The sequence below is a fragment of the Piliocolobus tephrosceles genome, chromosome 2 (genome assembly GCF_002776525.5).
Source record: "Piliocolobus tephrosceles isolate RC106 chromosome 2, ASM277652v3, whole genome shotgun sequence".
In the NCBI taxonomy this organism is placed as follows: domain Eukaryota; kingdom Metazoa; phylum Chordata; class Mammalia; order Primates; family Cercopithecidae; genus Piliocolobus; species Piliocolobus tephrosceles.
The window spans coordinates 26,938,532-26,955,113 of NC_045435.1; the positions used below are offsets into that span (position 1 = coordinate 26,938,532).

The 16,582-nt window shown below is 35.5% G+C and overlaps 1 protein-coding gene across 1 annotated transcript in view; it reads right to left on the bottom strand.

Moving 5' to 3' along the window:
- Positions 1 to 16,582, bottom strand: part of ROBO2 (roundabout guidance receptor 2) — a 1,747,433-nt gene that overhangs the window by 1,283,787 nt on the left and 447,064 nt on the right. The window lies entirely within an intron of this gene.

Below are 16,582 nucleotides of genomic sequence, written 5' to 3' on the forward strand. Positions count from 1 at the left end.
AAAAAATCCACCAAAAATTTATTGCCCACCAAGATATGGCATATGCATTAAATCTGTCAATGATTTTTTTTTAAGAATCAAGAATGTTACATAAATGAAACGTAAATATAAACATGACACAAAAGCTAATAATAATCATTGTCTTTAAATCAGGAATAATTAAACATGGGAATGCTTGAAGTAATGCTGATCAGGTTATTGCTATCTCCTAAGGCTATTCATCTGGGCTGTCGAAAGCACTATTTCATATTGCTGCTCATTCATGTTTAATGGAAAATAAATGACGAAATAACCTATGGAAAAGCATTTTCAAGCATTTTTTTAAAAGTTTTGCCGTAAAGTTCATGTTTAAAAAAATTACTTGCAAACAATTATATGTATTTTGCATAGTTTATCTTGAAATAAGAGTATAGAATTTTCAAGTTATCTGAATCAGAAATTTTCTCTTAAACACTGTTTCAATGAGAGGTTATTGCAAATTGGCTGATTTAATTTATATTTCATGGTATCATTTTGGTGAATGTGTCAGAGACACTACAAGCATAACCCAAGAACTCTTCTTCAACAAGGAGACTGAAATGTGTCCAAGGACATTCAAGATTCATTTAGAAACTCAGGATCAATTTGTTCTACATAGAAAGACTTTTTTTAGATAACATAAAACTAGTTTTTATGTTTAAAATATTTTAAAGTATTTTTATTTAAAAAATAAAAGTGCAGATTTCAAGTATTTATAAACTTCTTGTTTAAATACATATTTTTCAGTTGAACAATTTTACAGGGCTACATTAAGACATTTCTCATTGCATATTCAAAGCTGTGTAGTATGTGGCTTATAATATCGATTACTTCTTTTTTTTTAATATTCCAAATTATTCTGCCTTTATTCAAGCTACAACATCTCTTTGATGTACTACTAAAACAATGTCTTCATTTGTTAATGTCTGCTCCATGGTCAGTCTTTCCTATTTCTGTCCCCACCACCCTCCATCGTTAAGCACAGTCTAAGCAATGCTGATATTATGTTATGATCTTTCATTACTCTGGTGGAAACCATAAATAACTCCTCACAATTACCTAGATAAAATAATGAGAAATCTTTCAGCTGCGTATAGCAAAGAGGCCATGATTTAGTTTTCTCTTCAGCAGCATTTGCTGCAAGTTCTTTTGAATATTTTGCTCCAGCAACCAACTTCATAGGTTCCTAAACATGTCAGGCAATTTCATGACTCTTGCATTTCCATACTCTGTCTCTAGTTTTTTTGAAATGCCTCCTACCATTTATTGGTTTGGCAAAGTACTACTTATTCCTTGGAACCAGCTGAAGATTGAACTTATCTCTGAGGAATTGCTGGACATATGTAGGCAGAATTGAAGGCTTTGTTCCCTATGATTCTAAAATATTTTGTATGAACTAACTTGTTTTACTAAACTTACTACTCTGCACTGTAATTGTTTGTATTCTTGTGCATCCTACCAAAGCCTGAGCACCATGAAGTGTGCTACTGTACCTTACTCTTCAAATGTTTCTTAAATAGAAAGATTGATGGATGGATGATACTTGATCTTTTATTATAATGGTGACGTTATACATTTTGTGTAAGTTGACACATTTTAAAGAAATAAATACACCAATAAATCACTAATACTATTACTATGCCTTGGTAAATCAACACGTCCTACAACATTTGAAATAACTGACATCTCAGCAACTAATTTACTTCCTGAGTTGTCTCCATTGTTGAGATCAATTTAAAGATCTCCTTTGAAACATGGATTTAGGAAGATGCAGGAAAGTAATGAGTATAGATGTTTATTTTTCATTTTGTAAGGTTTATTCATCTAATCACAACATGGAAGTTAAAAATTATTTAACTGTGCTTCTAGTATTTTTATTTTATGCCTAGAGGGCATCTCATATTATACTGCAAGCTGCCAGAATGTGTGACGTTTCTCTAGGTGTATTTCTAATAAAGAGGCATTGACAGAAATGGAGTGGCAGAGGATGACTTTAAAGTCAACCACTCAGTTACAGATGTGCTCCTAGAAATGCATTAGTGTCCAGGAACCAAATTGCATGCCACTGAGTTAAATCCTAGAAAACTGATACTGATGATAATGTAATCAACTGAAAACATGTCACCAAGTTTGGTTATCAATGATTCTTGAAAGCTAGTACCCTTTCTACTCATAAGAGAAAAAAAAAAAAAAAAAAAAGCAGTTTGCTAGATATTTTTAGTATAAGACTCTGACACGCATGTGTTAGACAAAAGGACAGTAAACATCTATGAACTTTGGTCTTCGGTTTTTCTCACATAGGGAGAGCATTCGCTGAAGTGTAAAACGGAGAAAATAAAAATAACTTCAAAGAAAGCTGGAAGCAAGGAAGCCAGCAGATTAGCAGGGATAAAATGAACAATTGGGAGAATGCCTACAATATCACAACTCTTTCATATCACATCAATTTTCCTCAGGTAATATTCAGTAGCAATTTCACAGTTTCAGAAGCCCAATACTTTTTTTCTGTGCGCAGGACTGTTGCACAGAAAGCAATAACTTCTCAAAAACAACCATCATGCAATCTCTTTTGTCAATAAAAAGCAACAATGCCTGAAGCATGACATCTAAATATGCCTTAAATCACTCATGGGGCTATCCTATTAACAGTGAAATGCAGGCATAGGACCTTGTTTTATGCCAATATCATGGATTTCATTCTTAATTTAAACAGGTATTCGGAAGATCTCCCATGAGTTATTTTATGACTATTTCTTTCACCATAAGTTTGCATGTAATTCCATAGACATGAATGTTCTGAATATGGCCCCAAGAAATTGAATTTTCTGAATATTTTCTCAGACTTGATGTATCCTTAGTATAACAGGAGCAGCCCAACCTGGGTCTACTCTGTTGATGACAGAATGTCAAGTTACCCTGTAGGAATGACAGTCAAAATTGCTAATCATGTAGCCCAAGCATGCACAACAGAAAAAGTTTTGACCTTTAGCAACACCCAGAACCCATGATTCCTCCCTGTGGAACCAAGAAGACCAGGATATGACCAGAACCTAAACCCTGAAACCTTTTCAAAACTCAGGGATCCACTGGCCCAAAAGATCAGGAGCTAAAACCCTCCTCAACCTGCCTTACCGTAAATGGTCAAATTTGAAGTCCTTCCATTAGACTCTGCCAGACGAACATTTCTTAATCCTTTCCCTTGTCCTCTGGCCCCTCAGAACTTTCCCCAGACCCTGAATTAGTAAGATAGATGTGAGTTGCATCACCTGTGTCCTTGCTGGCCAGCCTGGCAATAAAGACTTTCTTTTCGCAAAAATCATTGCTATAGTGTTGGTTTCTATCTGTTGTGGGCAGTGAGCTCATATTGCTCCGTAATATTACCAGATAGTGGGTCACTACTGATTCTCAGATTTTCGCAAGTCTTTAAAAGCTGGAAGCAAAGACTGTGTACTACTCTACATCTAGCTGATTAAAAGCATACATGGGGATAATAAAAGAACAGTAGATACAAACAAATTTGTTCAAATAGACAACTTGAGTGAAATCCATGGTTTCTTTGACCGTGTGGTTCTCTGGATTTGGACAAACCCTGGTACAAGTGACATTGTGTGAAGATGCTTGGCCACTGGTGTACATTTCTAAGGCTCAGTGTTTTTGCTGAATCCATTGGGACTGGGAAACCAATTTAGACGTAAGTGAATTTTTTGTTTTAGTTCAAAGTTATCAGTTGGTGTTACTAGCTTGGAACAATAAAGTAAGCTCACTAAGAAAGTGGACAACTATTTTAAGACTAAGAATAGGAAGAATTAAGATAATTTGGGAAGGTAGAAAAGCAGTCAACAAATATGACAAGTACTTTGCATTCTTCCACATGAAGGAGATAGAAATATAAGATAGTCTTATTTTCATGGTTAAAGTAAAAATACAGATACTATGAAACAGTACAATGCAATATGAAAAGTAAAAGAATCTAAGTGCCTATGAAGGGCATAGAAGATAAACAATTCAAATCTGACTTAGAAGGATCAGAGCATGTGCTACACTAGATAACAATGTTTGCACATGAATCAATAATTGGTACACTAGCAATTCTGACTTTATAATATTTTACCTAAATCTACTCTTATCTTCCCCAAAACAATATAACTTATGCTTTAGAAAAATTTCTCAAAGAGACTAAATTACTTTCTAGTTTTTTGCATTGGTTTGTGCCATTCACACTGCTTGAGTTCTACTTGCAACTAGTTTTTTTTTTTTTAATCCATCTTCTATGTTATATAAGTGCTTCATTAATTCACCAGTAGCTCTCCAGATAATACTTAGTTGCTTTCCTTGTATGCTACCTGGGCACTTTATATTCATTTCTACTTCATATTTTATCATCAACTTAGCTGTAGGCTTTCTTTTCCAGGCAGTATAATTATTGAGGATAAGGATGTACTTCATTCTTCTTTATAATTGGCTCAGGGTTTGATATATAGAAGGTGCTCAATAAATGTTTTTTAGATGAATACATGACTGCATGCGTGGGAGTACTCAAGATTATTTGAGTAGTTAGTGACCTCCACAGTGTGATACGAAGTTTGCCACCCTTATCTATTTGTCTTTGCTTAAAGCCATTCTTCCTGGTTTTGAAATAGTCCTATCCTTGAACATTGCTTACAAAAACTACCCAAGCATCATCAGGGAGGATTTTAGTGAATATAGAAAACTTCCTAACACAAAGTAGGATGCAAAATTTAAAGTAACTCATAGGTTGCCAAGACAACATTTCTTCGGTCTCACAGTTTTACTGAAATCTGATTCTGAAAACCACTTTATCTAGAATTTCATGTTCTACCTCACAATGCTTGATGTTTATTTTAATGACATCCTCAATATCTCTTTACAGATATCATCTAACTCAGTGATTCCGTCTCATAATGCCCGTGAACTCTGGAGGGGTTCTTATAATATTTGATGCTACGGTGCTACAGAACATTGGAAAAAGAAAAGAAGAAGAAAGCGAATGATAGTTACACTGATAAAAGAATGTTAAAAGAACGGTGAATCCTTTCTGTTGCTGCGCCCACTTCAGAAATGAACTATGATTATCCAGGCTATGGTTTTCTTAAGGTTGAGTGGAATCAAGACATAAAATAAAACTAAAATAAACCACTGGCATCAGGCCACTGAAATTTCCAGTTCTCAAAACAGCTTTCTATAACCAGAGTAGGATTTTTGCTTAGATTTTCAATTCTGTCTAGCCTCCCCAGGTAGACAGAGGCTAAGGGGTTGGGCAATTGAGATAACTGAAAGGAAAACATTTTACAAGAAGTAAAGCTAGTAACTAGCATGTAAGGTTTTTTTTTTTTAAATTTGATAATCCAACTATTTTTAAATTAAACCTAATATACAGAGATGTGTAAAAATGTGACTCACTACTGATATTCTTACTATTTTTTTTGTTTAGAGAACACAGCTATTTTTCATTAAACTGTTATTGTGTTTATCTACTTGTGTTTATTATGGCTGTCTAAAATAAAATTTTAAGTGATTAAATTTAAGTTAATTGCCTTCGTTTTAATTATTTGACCTAAATAAATGTGGGCTTTTGAAAGGGATTCAGATCCCAGGCAGAAAAAGGATTAAAATATTAATGATGTTGCTAATGTCACAGAAAGGAGATTTCAGATTTCACTGTAGCTTAGTCTCCTGTGACATTCGGGATGCTTTATCATCTGTAGTGAATTTCAAAAATGACCACAATAATTCATAGTCCTTCCATCAAAACATGGGAGGGGGGATTCCTTTTATCCACATATTGAATACAAGTTTGTCTTCAGACTGGTTTTGATAAAATAAATGAGTCAAAATGCAATTGCACCTCTGAATCTAGACTTCAAGAGGACTTGCAATTTTTATTAAGTTCTTGGAACTCCTACCATCTGCTGCCATGTGAACAAACTCTCCCTAGACTGTTGGATGACGAGAGACATGGTATAGCCACCTTCATTAGCCATTCTAGTAGAAAGAAAAACATCAGATGTGACAATAAGATCATTTTAGATATCATGGCCCATGACCAAGTCCATTACTGACCACAGAAGCATGAGTGGGCCCAGCAGCAATCAGCTTAGTCTGACAAGATCAGCAGGAATGCTCAGATGACCAACAGACTCATCAACAATGATAACGATTAGTTTTAAGTACCACCTCTGTGGGTGGTTTGTTACATGTCATAAACCAGCTGATGCAATCTTCATTTTTACATTCAATAACCATACTGTTGAGCACCAATTTATTTATGGTATATAAGCCATTGTATTAAGAACTGGAAATACAGAAGTGAACAAGTCATAGTCACTGGCTTCAAAGTAATCACCACCTTTTGGGAAATACATTTAAGTCAATAAGCATCTTAACACAATACAGTAAGTACTACAATAGGGACAAACAGAGGGTTCTATGGGCCATCCAAGTGCTCCATCCAAGATGTGTCCATAAAACTGTCCATCTTAATTATGCATGTATAAATGCATTCTTATTTACAGACTTGTATAAAGTCAAAATAGCCAAACTGACATTCTGTTTAAATGCAGTGTGCTGAACTAATACTCTTCCTTTCTCAATTATCAAATAAAAGAATAAAAAAATTAATTATATCACATTCTACTCTTCCTGGTTAGCAAAAACAGAGCTCTTTATAATCAGGCAGGGAGAGGAAAAAGCCAACTTTTATTCAAAACCATAATGCAGGTTTCTAGTATTACAAAAAGTACAAAATCAAGGCCATGCCAGTAGAATTTATTCCAATTTGACTTAGATTCTCTAGTTCCATGGAATGAAACTGTTTCCCTGAGTAGATGCTCTTATTTCTTAATGATTTAGAAAGAAAATAAGAAACAGTTTTCTTTGGTGGGGAAAGTGAACTCATGATGATGCTCACATATGGAACTGGATTTAATTCACTTATCCCTCCATGCCTTCACTCTCAACCAATAATGTCCAAGGAAAATCTCATTGTTCTTCAGGGAAGATCTCCATATTCCCCATTTATGGTCAAGTGTTTGATCTGGTTCCGGAAGAGCCTCACAATGCATGTTCGGTGAGGTTGGGGTAGGGTTAGCATTTCCTATTCCTAATCATTGTGTGGGGTTGTAATGGAGTTAGTACTAGAGAAGCAAAGGCTTCCTTGTTTGTCTCACTGGATTTGGGCAGTAATGATAAAAGCATGTGCAAGCATTGGTCTCCGCCCACTCACTCCCATGATGACAAACTCAGAGATTAACAATCTGTAAATGCAGGATTCTGACTCACTTCCTTACATAAAGATTCAATTTCTATGCTCAGTGTTTGAAGTTACTCCCATCAGCTAACCTGAAGTAGAAGACGTCTTTTATAGATGTAGATGCAACTTAGGAAAAGATTGTGTTCCCATGGTTAAAGGACAGCTTCGGAGCTGGAGATGTCAAGTATTTTACCATATAAAAACTATTTTCGCTGGGCGCGGTGGCTCAAGCCTGTAATCCCAGCACTTTGGGAGGCAGAGACGGGCGGATCACGAGGTCAGGAGATAGAGACCATCCTGGCTAACACGGTGAAACCTTGTTTCTACTAAAAAATACAAAAAACTAGCCGGGCGAGGTGGCGGGCGCCTGTAGTCCCAGATACTCGGGAGGCTGAGGCAGGAGAATGGCGGGAACCCGAGAGGAGGAGCTTGCAGTGAGCTGAGATCCGGCTACTGCACTCCAGTCTGGGCCACAGAGCCAGACTCCATCTCAAAAAAAAAAAAAAAAAAAAAAAAAAAAAACAAAACAAAACAAAAAAACTATTTTCAAACAAAACGTTAAGCCTTCTGAATTATTTTAATTAGGTTGAACATTGTTTATAGAATTTCACATCAATTTCTACCTAAGGTAGAAATCAGCTAGATTCTACTAGGTACATGTTGTTCAACATTGATAGCAATAGTCTGTTGGGAGAGGCAAGTCTGAATGTCAGGAACTTTTTAAATTTTTAGCTCTGTATAGAATGAGACATTAATATTCTTAGACTCTGCACATAACGATTCTTTAATGCAAATAGGAAATATGAGCACTTATGTATAGTTCTGGTTATGGAAGCATTATTCTTAATGTATAAAGTAACAAAAGGGAAATATAAAATTTTATTGTATTTGTACAAAAAGACCCCTGTCATGTATTTTTTCATGTTATAATTAAACACACATAAACCTAATAGTAACAGAAAGAAATTCATGCCAGCTACTTAACTATGTTATCAGTTGACAATCAAGTGGCTCTTCTTGTAGATCAAGTAGGGGAACACTCTTTTAACCACAATTTCTTCTAAGTAATCTCTTCTAATACACATCCCATTAGATATAGTTTATATATTTTTTTTGCTTTATTCTTTAATGCTGGCTTATGTACTGATATTATGGAAAACCTAAGGACATCTTAGTAAATTACTTAGTAACTTTAATAATATAGTAACTATTCTGGTTTCTTGAAGTGAAACAAGTTGATATGGTCAAATAATTGCCAGGAGCCAGAAATATTGATGTAAAGCTTTACATTTTTAAAGTGATGTTGATGTTATACAAAAACCTACAGCAGTCACAGTTTAAAAATATCAACTTGAAAACTATGTCTCATTCAATGTGCAAATACTATAGTAAACATTTGATATGCAGCTAATCTTAAAGTTTCTTGTTTTGCTTCTTCTCACATCAGCAAATGTGTAGTCAATACAGCATGTGCAAAGACTCATATACAATTACGTATATAACAGATTGTAAATATCCTTTCACTTTTCTCTGATTAACATATTTTTATGTGCACAGAATATTCAAGAAATAAACACATGATACCCAAAGAAGGTTACAGATAGGAATAAATCATCTTTATTTTAATGAAGCAAACTTCTTCCTGTACTTCTAACCCTTGTGCTCAAATTAAAGAGTAAAGCAAAGCACTGCTTAGACAACTTTCATAAATTTATACACATACACAAACACACACACTCACATGCTTGGATTCACCTGTGTGTCAGCCCTCTGCCAGAAAGTGTCCAGGATGCAGGGGCATGAATGTAGTTATGTAACTACTCCTGGGGGAGACACCCTTTCTCGGGTGAGTGTGATGAGAGAAGTGTGTGTAGGTTATCATGGGGAGGCCGTGGAAGGAATAAAACTCAACCTGTGGGAAAGAAGAGTTGGGAAGGAAATGACATACGAGTCAGCACCTGGCCTAGTGCCTGGCTAGGATAAACAGTAGAGAAATTTTTGTCTAGTTGATTTTTTTTTTTTTTTTTTTTTTTTTTTTTTTTTTTTTTTGAGACGGAGTCTCGCTCTGCGGCCCAGAATGGAGTGAGCGGCGCCATCTTGGCTCCCTGCAAGCTCCGCCCCCCGGGTTCCCGCCATTCTCCTGCCTCCGCCTCCCGAGGAGCTGGGACCACAGGCGCCGCCACCTCGCCAGGCTAATTTTCTGTATTTTTAGTAGAGACGGGGTTTCACCGGGTTAGCCAGGATGGTTTCCATCTCCTGACCTCGTGACAGCCCGCCTTGGCCTCCCAAAGTGCTGGGGTTACAGGCGTGAGCCACGCGCCCGGCCTGTGTAGTTGATTTTTGAAGGTGCATTGAAGCAGTTACATGTAATTAGTAGGGACCTTCATACTTCCTAAAAATTTATTGCTACCCAGTAGGTGTATACACACACCTGAACCAGTTGGATCATATCTGACTTTTACTAAATGCAAAGCTCTCAGTAATATTCTACATAGCCTGTTCTATTTCATTAAATAACACTCATTGAGATCTACTAAACGAATTTTATAATTTATTAATGAGTGTCTATCGACAGTTTTAAAAATATTGTTCGTGGCAATGGAGAGGCATTGAAAGTTGTAAAGCATAGTGGTGTTACTGACACGTCTTCAGAGTTTTTTCTGGTATGTGGGTGGATACAAGTCTAGGTAGAGAAACAAGAGGCAGTTGTAATGCTTCTTTCAAAAGGTAATATTAGACAAATTAGAGCAGCATTAGTAGGAATTGAGAGTTTTAAAACCCAGGAAATATTTAGCATGTACATCAACAGGACTTCGTTATTTAAGGGGTATAAGTAGCTAGAGAGTTGCAAAAGGAGGAAGAGAGAGACAGACCAAAGATAGAGCCCAGTTTGATAACATGACTGACCTAATGAACGCTGATGTTGCTGAAAAGGTACAATAAATGTGAGAGAACGATCCAGGTTAGACAGGTCAAATTTGAAGCATCTATCTACTCAGAGACACAGAGCTGGCATTTGGCATTTGGATGTTAGATCTGAGGTTCTGCTAGGAATTCTGAGAAAGAGATCTAACTATGTAAGTCATCAGCAAAGACGGGTTATTTATAAGTGTGAACAAAAATGACATCACCCAAAGAGATACTGCAGAATGAAAATAGCAGACCCTAGTTGCCGAACTCTGAAGACAGCTAATATCTACAGACCAAGCAAGAGGAGTCTCAAGAGAAGACAGTGTGGAAACTGGAGAATCAGGAGATTGTGACAATTCAGAAGACCAATGAATGATTTCCAGATTTAAGGAGGGATAAACAGTGTCAAAGGCATCAGAGAAGGCTGTTAATACCTGACCAATGAAGGTTCATTGTGTTTAGAATTACAAAGCCATTGAGCGAAAGAGAGGCATTTCTGCAAAAACACCTGGGAAAGAAGCCACATTGCCATGGGTAGGGTAGCAGGCATGGAGACACTGCTTACATAGTACTCTAGTGAGAAGTTTGAAGGTGAATGGAATAGAAAAAATATACGTAATAAAAGAGTCCTATGAAGTCAAGGGAAGGTTCTTTTATTGTGATGGTTTGTTTTGTTTTCATTTTTGTTCAAACACAGACTAAGATTTTCTACAATACATTGGGGAAGGGAATAAAACTGGTGAAGCAAGGTCTTAACGTCACCGACAAAGGATGTTTTCTCATAGCAAAATAGACTCCTCTACATCTCAAGGTGTCTTTAGTGTCAATTGGAATTCCTGCTATACATTCAGATTCTGAGTAGCCTCTGACTCAAGGAGGGGAACATAGATCCCACGTCCTGATACAAGGAATGTATATTCTACTCTTAGACCAGTAGAAAATGGCAAAAGAGAAATCATGCTATTTTCAGGGCCCAGGTCTCAAGAAACAGGTGGCTTCCATTTCCCATCTCTTGAAACAGTCAGTCTGGGAGCTTTTTGCTGCCATGTGAGATGTCTAAATGCTCTGACAGGTTCATGCTGAAATGGGCAGGTGTAAATATTGTGGTCAACAGTCCCAACTAAGCCCTGCCTTCCAGCCATCTCAGCCAGGGCATTAAGTGTGTGAGTGAAGCTGCTTCAGTCTTCTGTATTATTTCTTCAGGCTGCTGAACAATAATTGTTGGCCTTAGTCAATGACCTATAGAGTAAACAAAATCACCCAGCTGAGTCCTTACCCACAAAACCATGAACTATGATAAATAGTTTTTGTTTTAAGCTGCTAAGTTTTGGGGTAATTTGTTAAGCAGCAGTGAATAATGGAACACATGTTATAAAAAATACTGACTATTCTATTTCACATATTCACTCATGACTCAGATTAACTAATTAAATACACATGTTGTAAACACATACAGAAAGCATTTCCTGTTCACCCCTCAACTATTTTATTGGTAATTACACACCTTACCTTTTTATTGATATGGCACCTAAGAAAAAAAAAATGATAGAATTTTTCAGTATTTGATTTTGTTTTGTTGAATAATAGTATATGCCTATTTTATTTTAAACATTAAAAATGCAACATTTAGATATTTAGGTTAGATACCAAAGAAAATGAATAATGATTAGAACATTAATTTTTTTAGCCATGTCTATACTTTTAAGTTATGTTTCTTTATAAATAATAATAAATACATATCACTGTGTATCGATAAATATTTCCTTGTTGATAACACATACTTCAAACAGACTCGTGGAAATGAATTAATAATCTCAGACTGCACAAAATTATCATGAAACCTGGTTACATCTTCTAAATAATGTTGCTGCTTCTCACAATACTCATTTTGAAAAAGATATATATATCCTGGTAAGAGGCTTGATTTTCAAAGTAGATTACTTAGGCATTTTTTTTTCTCATGGAAACTGGGGCCACTTGAACAATGTAAATCATATAAAAAGCTCCACATAGTCCATTTTCTTCCATTTCTGTGCAGTTTCCTGCAGACTATAATAACAAATTGTTTTATGACTTAAATAATGTTGAGTGTGAGCATTTTCACTATGGAAAGTCTGTGCACAAACCACAGGAAGTTGTGATGCAGTAAATGGAATTTTTCCCATTGAGTCAGTGTTATCTCTAGTGTCCCACAACATGCTAGGACTCATCCTGCTGCCAATGTGAATTCTTTTAGGGAAAAGCAATTAATAAAAAAAAATAGAGTCTGTATCTTCATTTTCAAGTTTTCCTCATCTCCTTAGTACACTGAGGATGAAAATTTGTGTATATAAGTACAGGTATGAGTTTTGTAAACATCTCTCAAGAGACAAGGGGACTGATGGGTAAATGAGAAAATCTCTTTCTACAACTGTTCAGAATGTTAGATGAGCTGAGATTAGGAATTTTAACTAGTGGCAAGTAAATTGATTATTCCACATGATATAATAAATTTAAGGCACATAATTTCTGTGCAACCATCTTCTAAGATAAAAGGCAGTTATTCTGACATTAAAAGGAACAAGTTTAGGAAATTAAAAGTTTGTTAAAAATGAAATTCATATAAAATTGCTTATGACATTATTTCTGCTTACATTCTATATTGGGTGCACACTAATTTGGCTAACAGTATTATGGGCAATGCTATTATTTATCCTATTATAGTTTAAAACAAACTATGCTTTTGATTGTAATTTTTATTGCTTGGAAAGCAATGAAAAAATGCTGGAAAATAATGCTATAAAAAGCAATTTTGGACTGAACTGCCTTTTTATTATTATTTCTCTGCTTAATGAAAACTAATTAATGATAAGTACATTTGAAGAGATACTTTTGTATAAGTGATCAGACATAGAATAATTTTTTCAGTGTACAATTTACTGTAAATATCTGAGAAAACAGAAACTTTTCGTAATACCTGCTTTCCACACAGTAAAGAAATATCTTGAATTTCAAAGGATTACATACTATAAAGATTTTTAAAATTTAATCTTATGTAAGCAATTTTAACAATAGCAGTACTAGAAGAGGAAGGCTAGTCTCTACTAATGTATGTAAGAATTCTTACTCTGTTCTTTTTCATTAGTGAATTCACAATTAACTGATTTAGTTAGATGAAGCCTAAAAGCAAAGGTTCATAAATCCTTTATCCAGTGGACAGATACTTGTGAAGTGCTTAATATGTATTAGAGATAGAGTCATAGAAAAACATCTGAAGTATTTAACCTTGGGAAACTTAGTCTTTAATGGTGAAAATATAGATTAGAGATAAACGAAGTGCAGTGTGTCTGGTTGCAAGTACTAAGAAGGATATCAGAGCAGGGTAAAGGGTATTGGTATGATGGTTCTGGGAAGAGGAGTATTCCACCTTAAATGGTTTAATCAGGGAAAATCTCTCTGAAAAGGTGACTGTTGGGTAAAGCAGAGTGAAATGAGGGAATGAGCCATGTAGATAAATATTCTCTACTAAGGAAATAGTAAGAAACAATGACATTCTGTGTCCTTACTAAGAAAATAGGATATGAGACCCAGCCACTTCAACGGATGAACCAAGGGAGAGGAAGGTGATGAGGGCAAAGACCTAGAAGGCCATGGTGAGAACCTTGAGATTGATTCTTGGGAAGATAAGCCATCACCATGTTTTGAGCAGAAGAGTGACAGTTTGTCTTTCGTTTTGAAAAGATCACTTTGGCTCTTCTGAATGATTAGATACAAAATGTGGATTTATGTTGGTCGTTATTAACAAAGAAAAGTAAATCCCAATTTCTCATGTTGTGAATCATTATTAGAAAATGAAACAAATCCAGCTCCAAGATTCAATTTAATAGGTAGTTTTCAAGATATTTGCAATACATTTTATGGATATAATTGTACTCAATCTTGAGGTCTTGTCATTATCATAAGCCCTAATGTCAAATATGAAAATTAGCGTTTCTCAATGGGGAATTCTGAAAAGTTCTTGGGTGATCTTCCATTAGCATCACTTTTACTTCCATTTATAGTCTTGCATGTCTTTCAAGGTCTAAATTGCTATTCATCTAGCTTTCATCCAGCAATGAGTAATTTCTAATAGACGGATCCCCAGTTAGCTTCTGCATAGCAAAAAGCATGTGATGTGCTAATTGAATCTCAATTAGCTTACATCGTATCTCTTACAGAATTTCAAAACATGATTGTTACCACATTAAAGGCTCAGAGGAAAGAGGACAAGTATTTTTCTTTATGGTTTACTATGAACAGGGATCATCTACCTGTATAGGAATCATTTTTTTTTTTATTGTATCAAAATGGAAATGAAGCCTATAAAGAAATAAGGTGTCCTCTTCTATGGGCTGTCAGAAAATGCCATGGGGCACAAGATACATTCACTTTGGAGTACAGATACGGGTGATATTACCGTCCACAAGAAGCCACACCACAGGCTCCCTCTCTTCTCACTTCAGACTCTGTGATTTGCTACAACTCTAAAAAAAATTAGAATAAATTGTGGCCTCTTACTGGAAAATCACTCAGCTGGCCTTACTTTAATCTCTCTTAGACTTGCGTTCACAAAGAAAACAGAGCGGCATTCAGGAAGACAACAGAACACCCGATAAGTTGGGAGCAAAGATAAAGCCAAACAAATTTATAGTAAAACAGGTAGAAAGTCTTTAGAGTCAGATGAGATGCAAACTAATGGCAATTTACACTGTAGGTTGCCCTCCCAAGTAGAATTCCAAACATGCTATTTCTTTAAAAAAAGACATTGTAAAAGAAGAAGAGTAGTATTAAGATCAGCAGCCTACATGAAGTTTTGAAATTCTTAAGGAAAAGAGATACTGTGCAGGCCTCAAAACGGTCACTATGGTTCCTTCATTTCTTCCAAAGTTTTCACTGAAATGAACAAAAGATTTTATGTGAAAAATCAGATATTTCCTATAAATAAAACTTCTCACTATAACAAATATAATAAAACAAATCATACTAATCCAGGTGTATTTTTTTAATCTCATGAATTATAGCCAAGTTAAGTCAGAAAATGTGAGATGAAGAAAGGATTCTACCTAGCATGTACTTTTCAGTTTAACTAGTATATACTGAGTACCTATTATTTGACAGGCATTATTCTAGGTTTTAGGAATACAGCTTTGAACAAGCAGTGCTTGCTTCCATGAAGCTCACATCTACTGAAAGATACATCATAAAGAATTCAATAAATCAACAAAAAAGAATAAAGAATATTTCAGATTGCAACAAATGCTGAAAAAAGAGTAGAAACAGAGAAAAGCTGTGAGAGTTACTTGTTGAATTGGGGCATATTTTGGATTCAGGAGTCAGGGAAGGTATTCCTGGAGTGTCAGTTAAATGAAAATAGAAGAGACAAGAGGGAGTCACTGAGGGGTGTTCCTGGCAGAGGACACGGAAATGCAGAGCCCCTAGGAGAGACAAGTCCTCAGGCGTAAAGAGAGCTGGCGTCACTGGAACATACAATGTGAGGGAGTCAGTACATGTGAGCAGGATGGAAACCTGGATTTTATTTTAGCCTGTGGAAAAGCTCTGGAGAGCTTTATCTGAGGACAGGCCTGCTTTGATCGACGTTGTGTAAAAGTTACTGTCTGAGCTTTCTGCAACCGAAGTTTAAGTGGAGGCTTGGTTAGGACCAAAGTTTAGGTGAAAGTCAAGGATGTCCTGGCTTGAAATTTAAGAGAGTGTTAGATAAAATATTTTAAATAAAATAAGAAATAAAACATTTAAAAAACCCTTGAACACTTTCAAACCATCCACTAATATATGTAAAATTAAAGTGCTAATTACAAATCATTCTGAGCCTTTGATTAATATTGGCTCCCTAACGAGTCTTATTAAGCAAATATTTGTATCATTAAGATTAATTGATATATTTTTTTTGACAAACAGGCTTTTTCAAGCATATGCACCAAGTATAAGGGAAGGATCATGTGCAGAACATTATCTCAGTTACCTAGATGCCTTCAGAGCCCTGGAAACTAGGAGCAGAATCTATTCAAAACACGATGCAAAACTAGAATTACCTGTTCTTGTCTTCATCTTTAATAACACTTAAAAACTTGATGACAATGATATTGACAATGAAGATTCTGTTATGAGATCCTTTCGATAAGAGAATAAACGTGGTGGTTTAAAGGGTATTAAACATCTTAAATTTTGAATTGTTTTCTTTTGGTGGTGATATGTTGAGGCCAATTCATTCATTAATTTCTTATAGTTTCTCTTCTGATGAATTGCAAAAAGCCATTGTGCTAGGGGTTCAAGATGAGGCCAAGGAGTAAGGCCATAAATTTAATGTGATACTGATTCCCTCTGTGTGTGTGTGTGTGCGTATGTGTG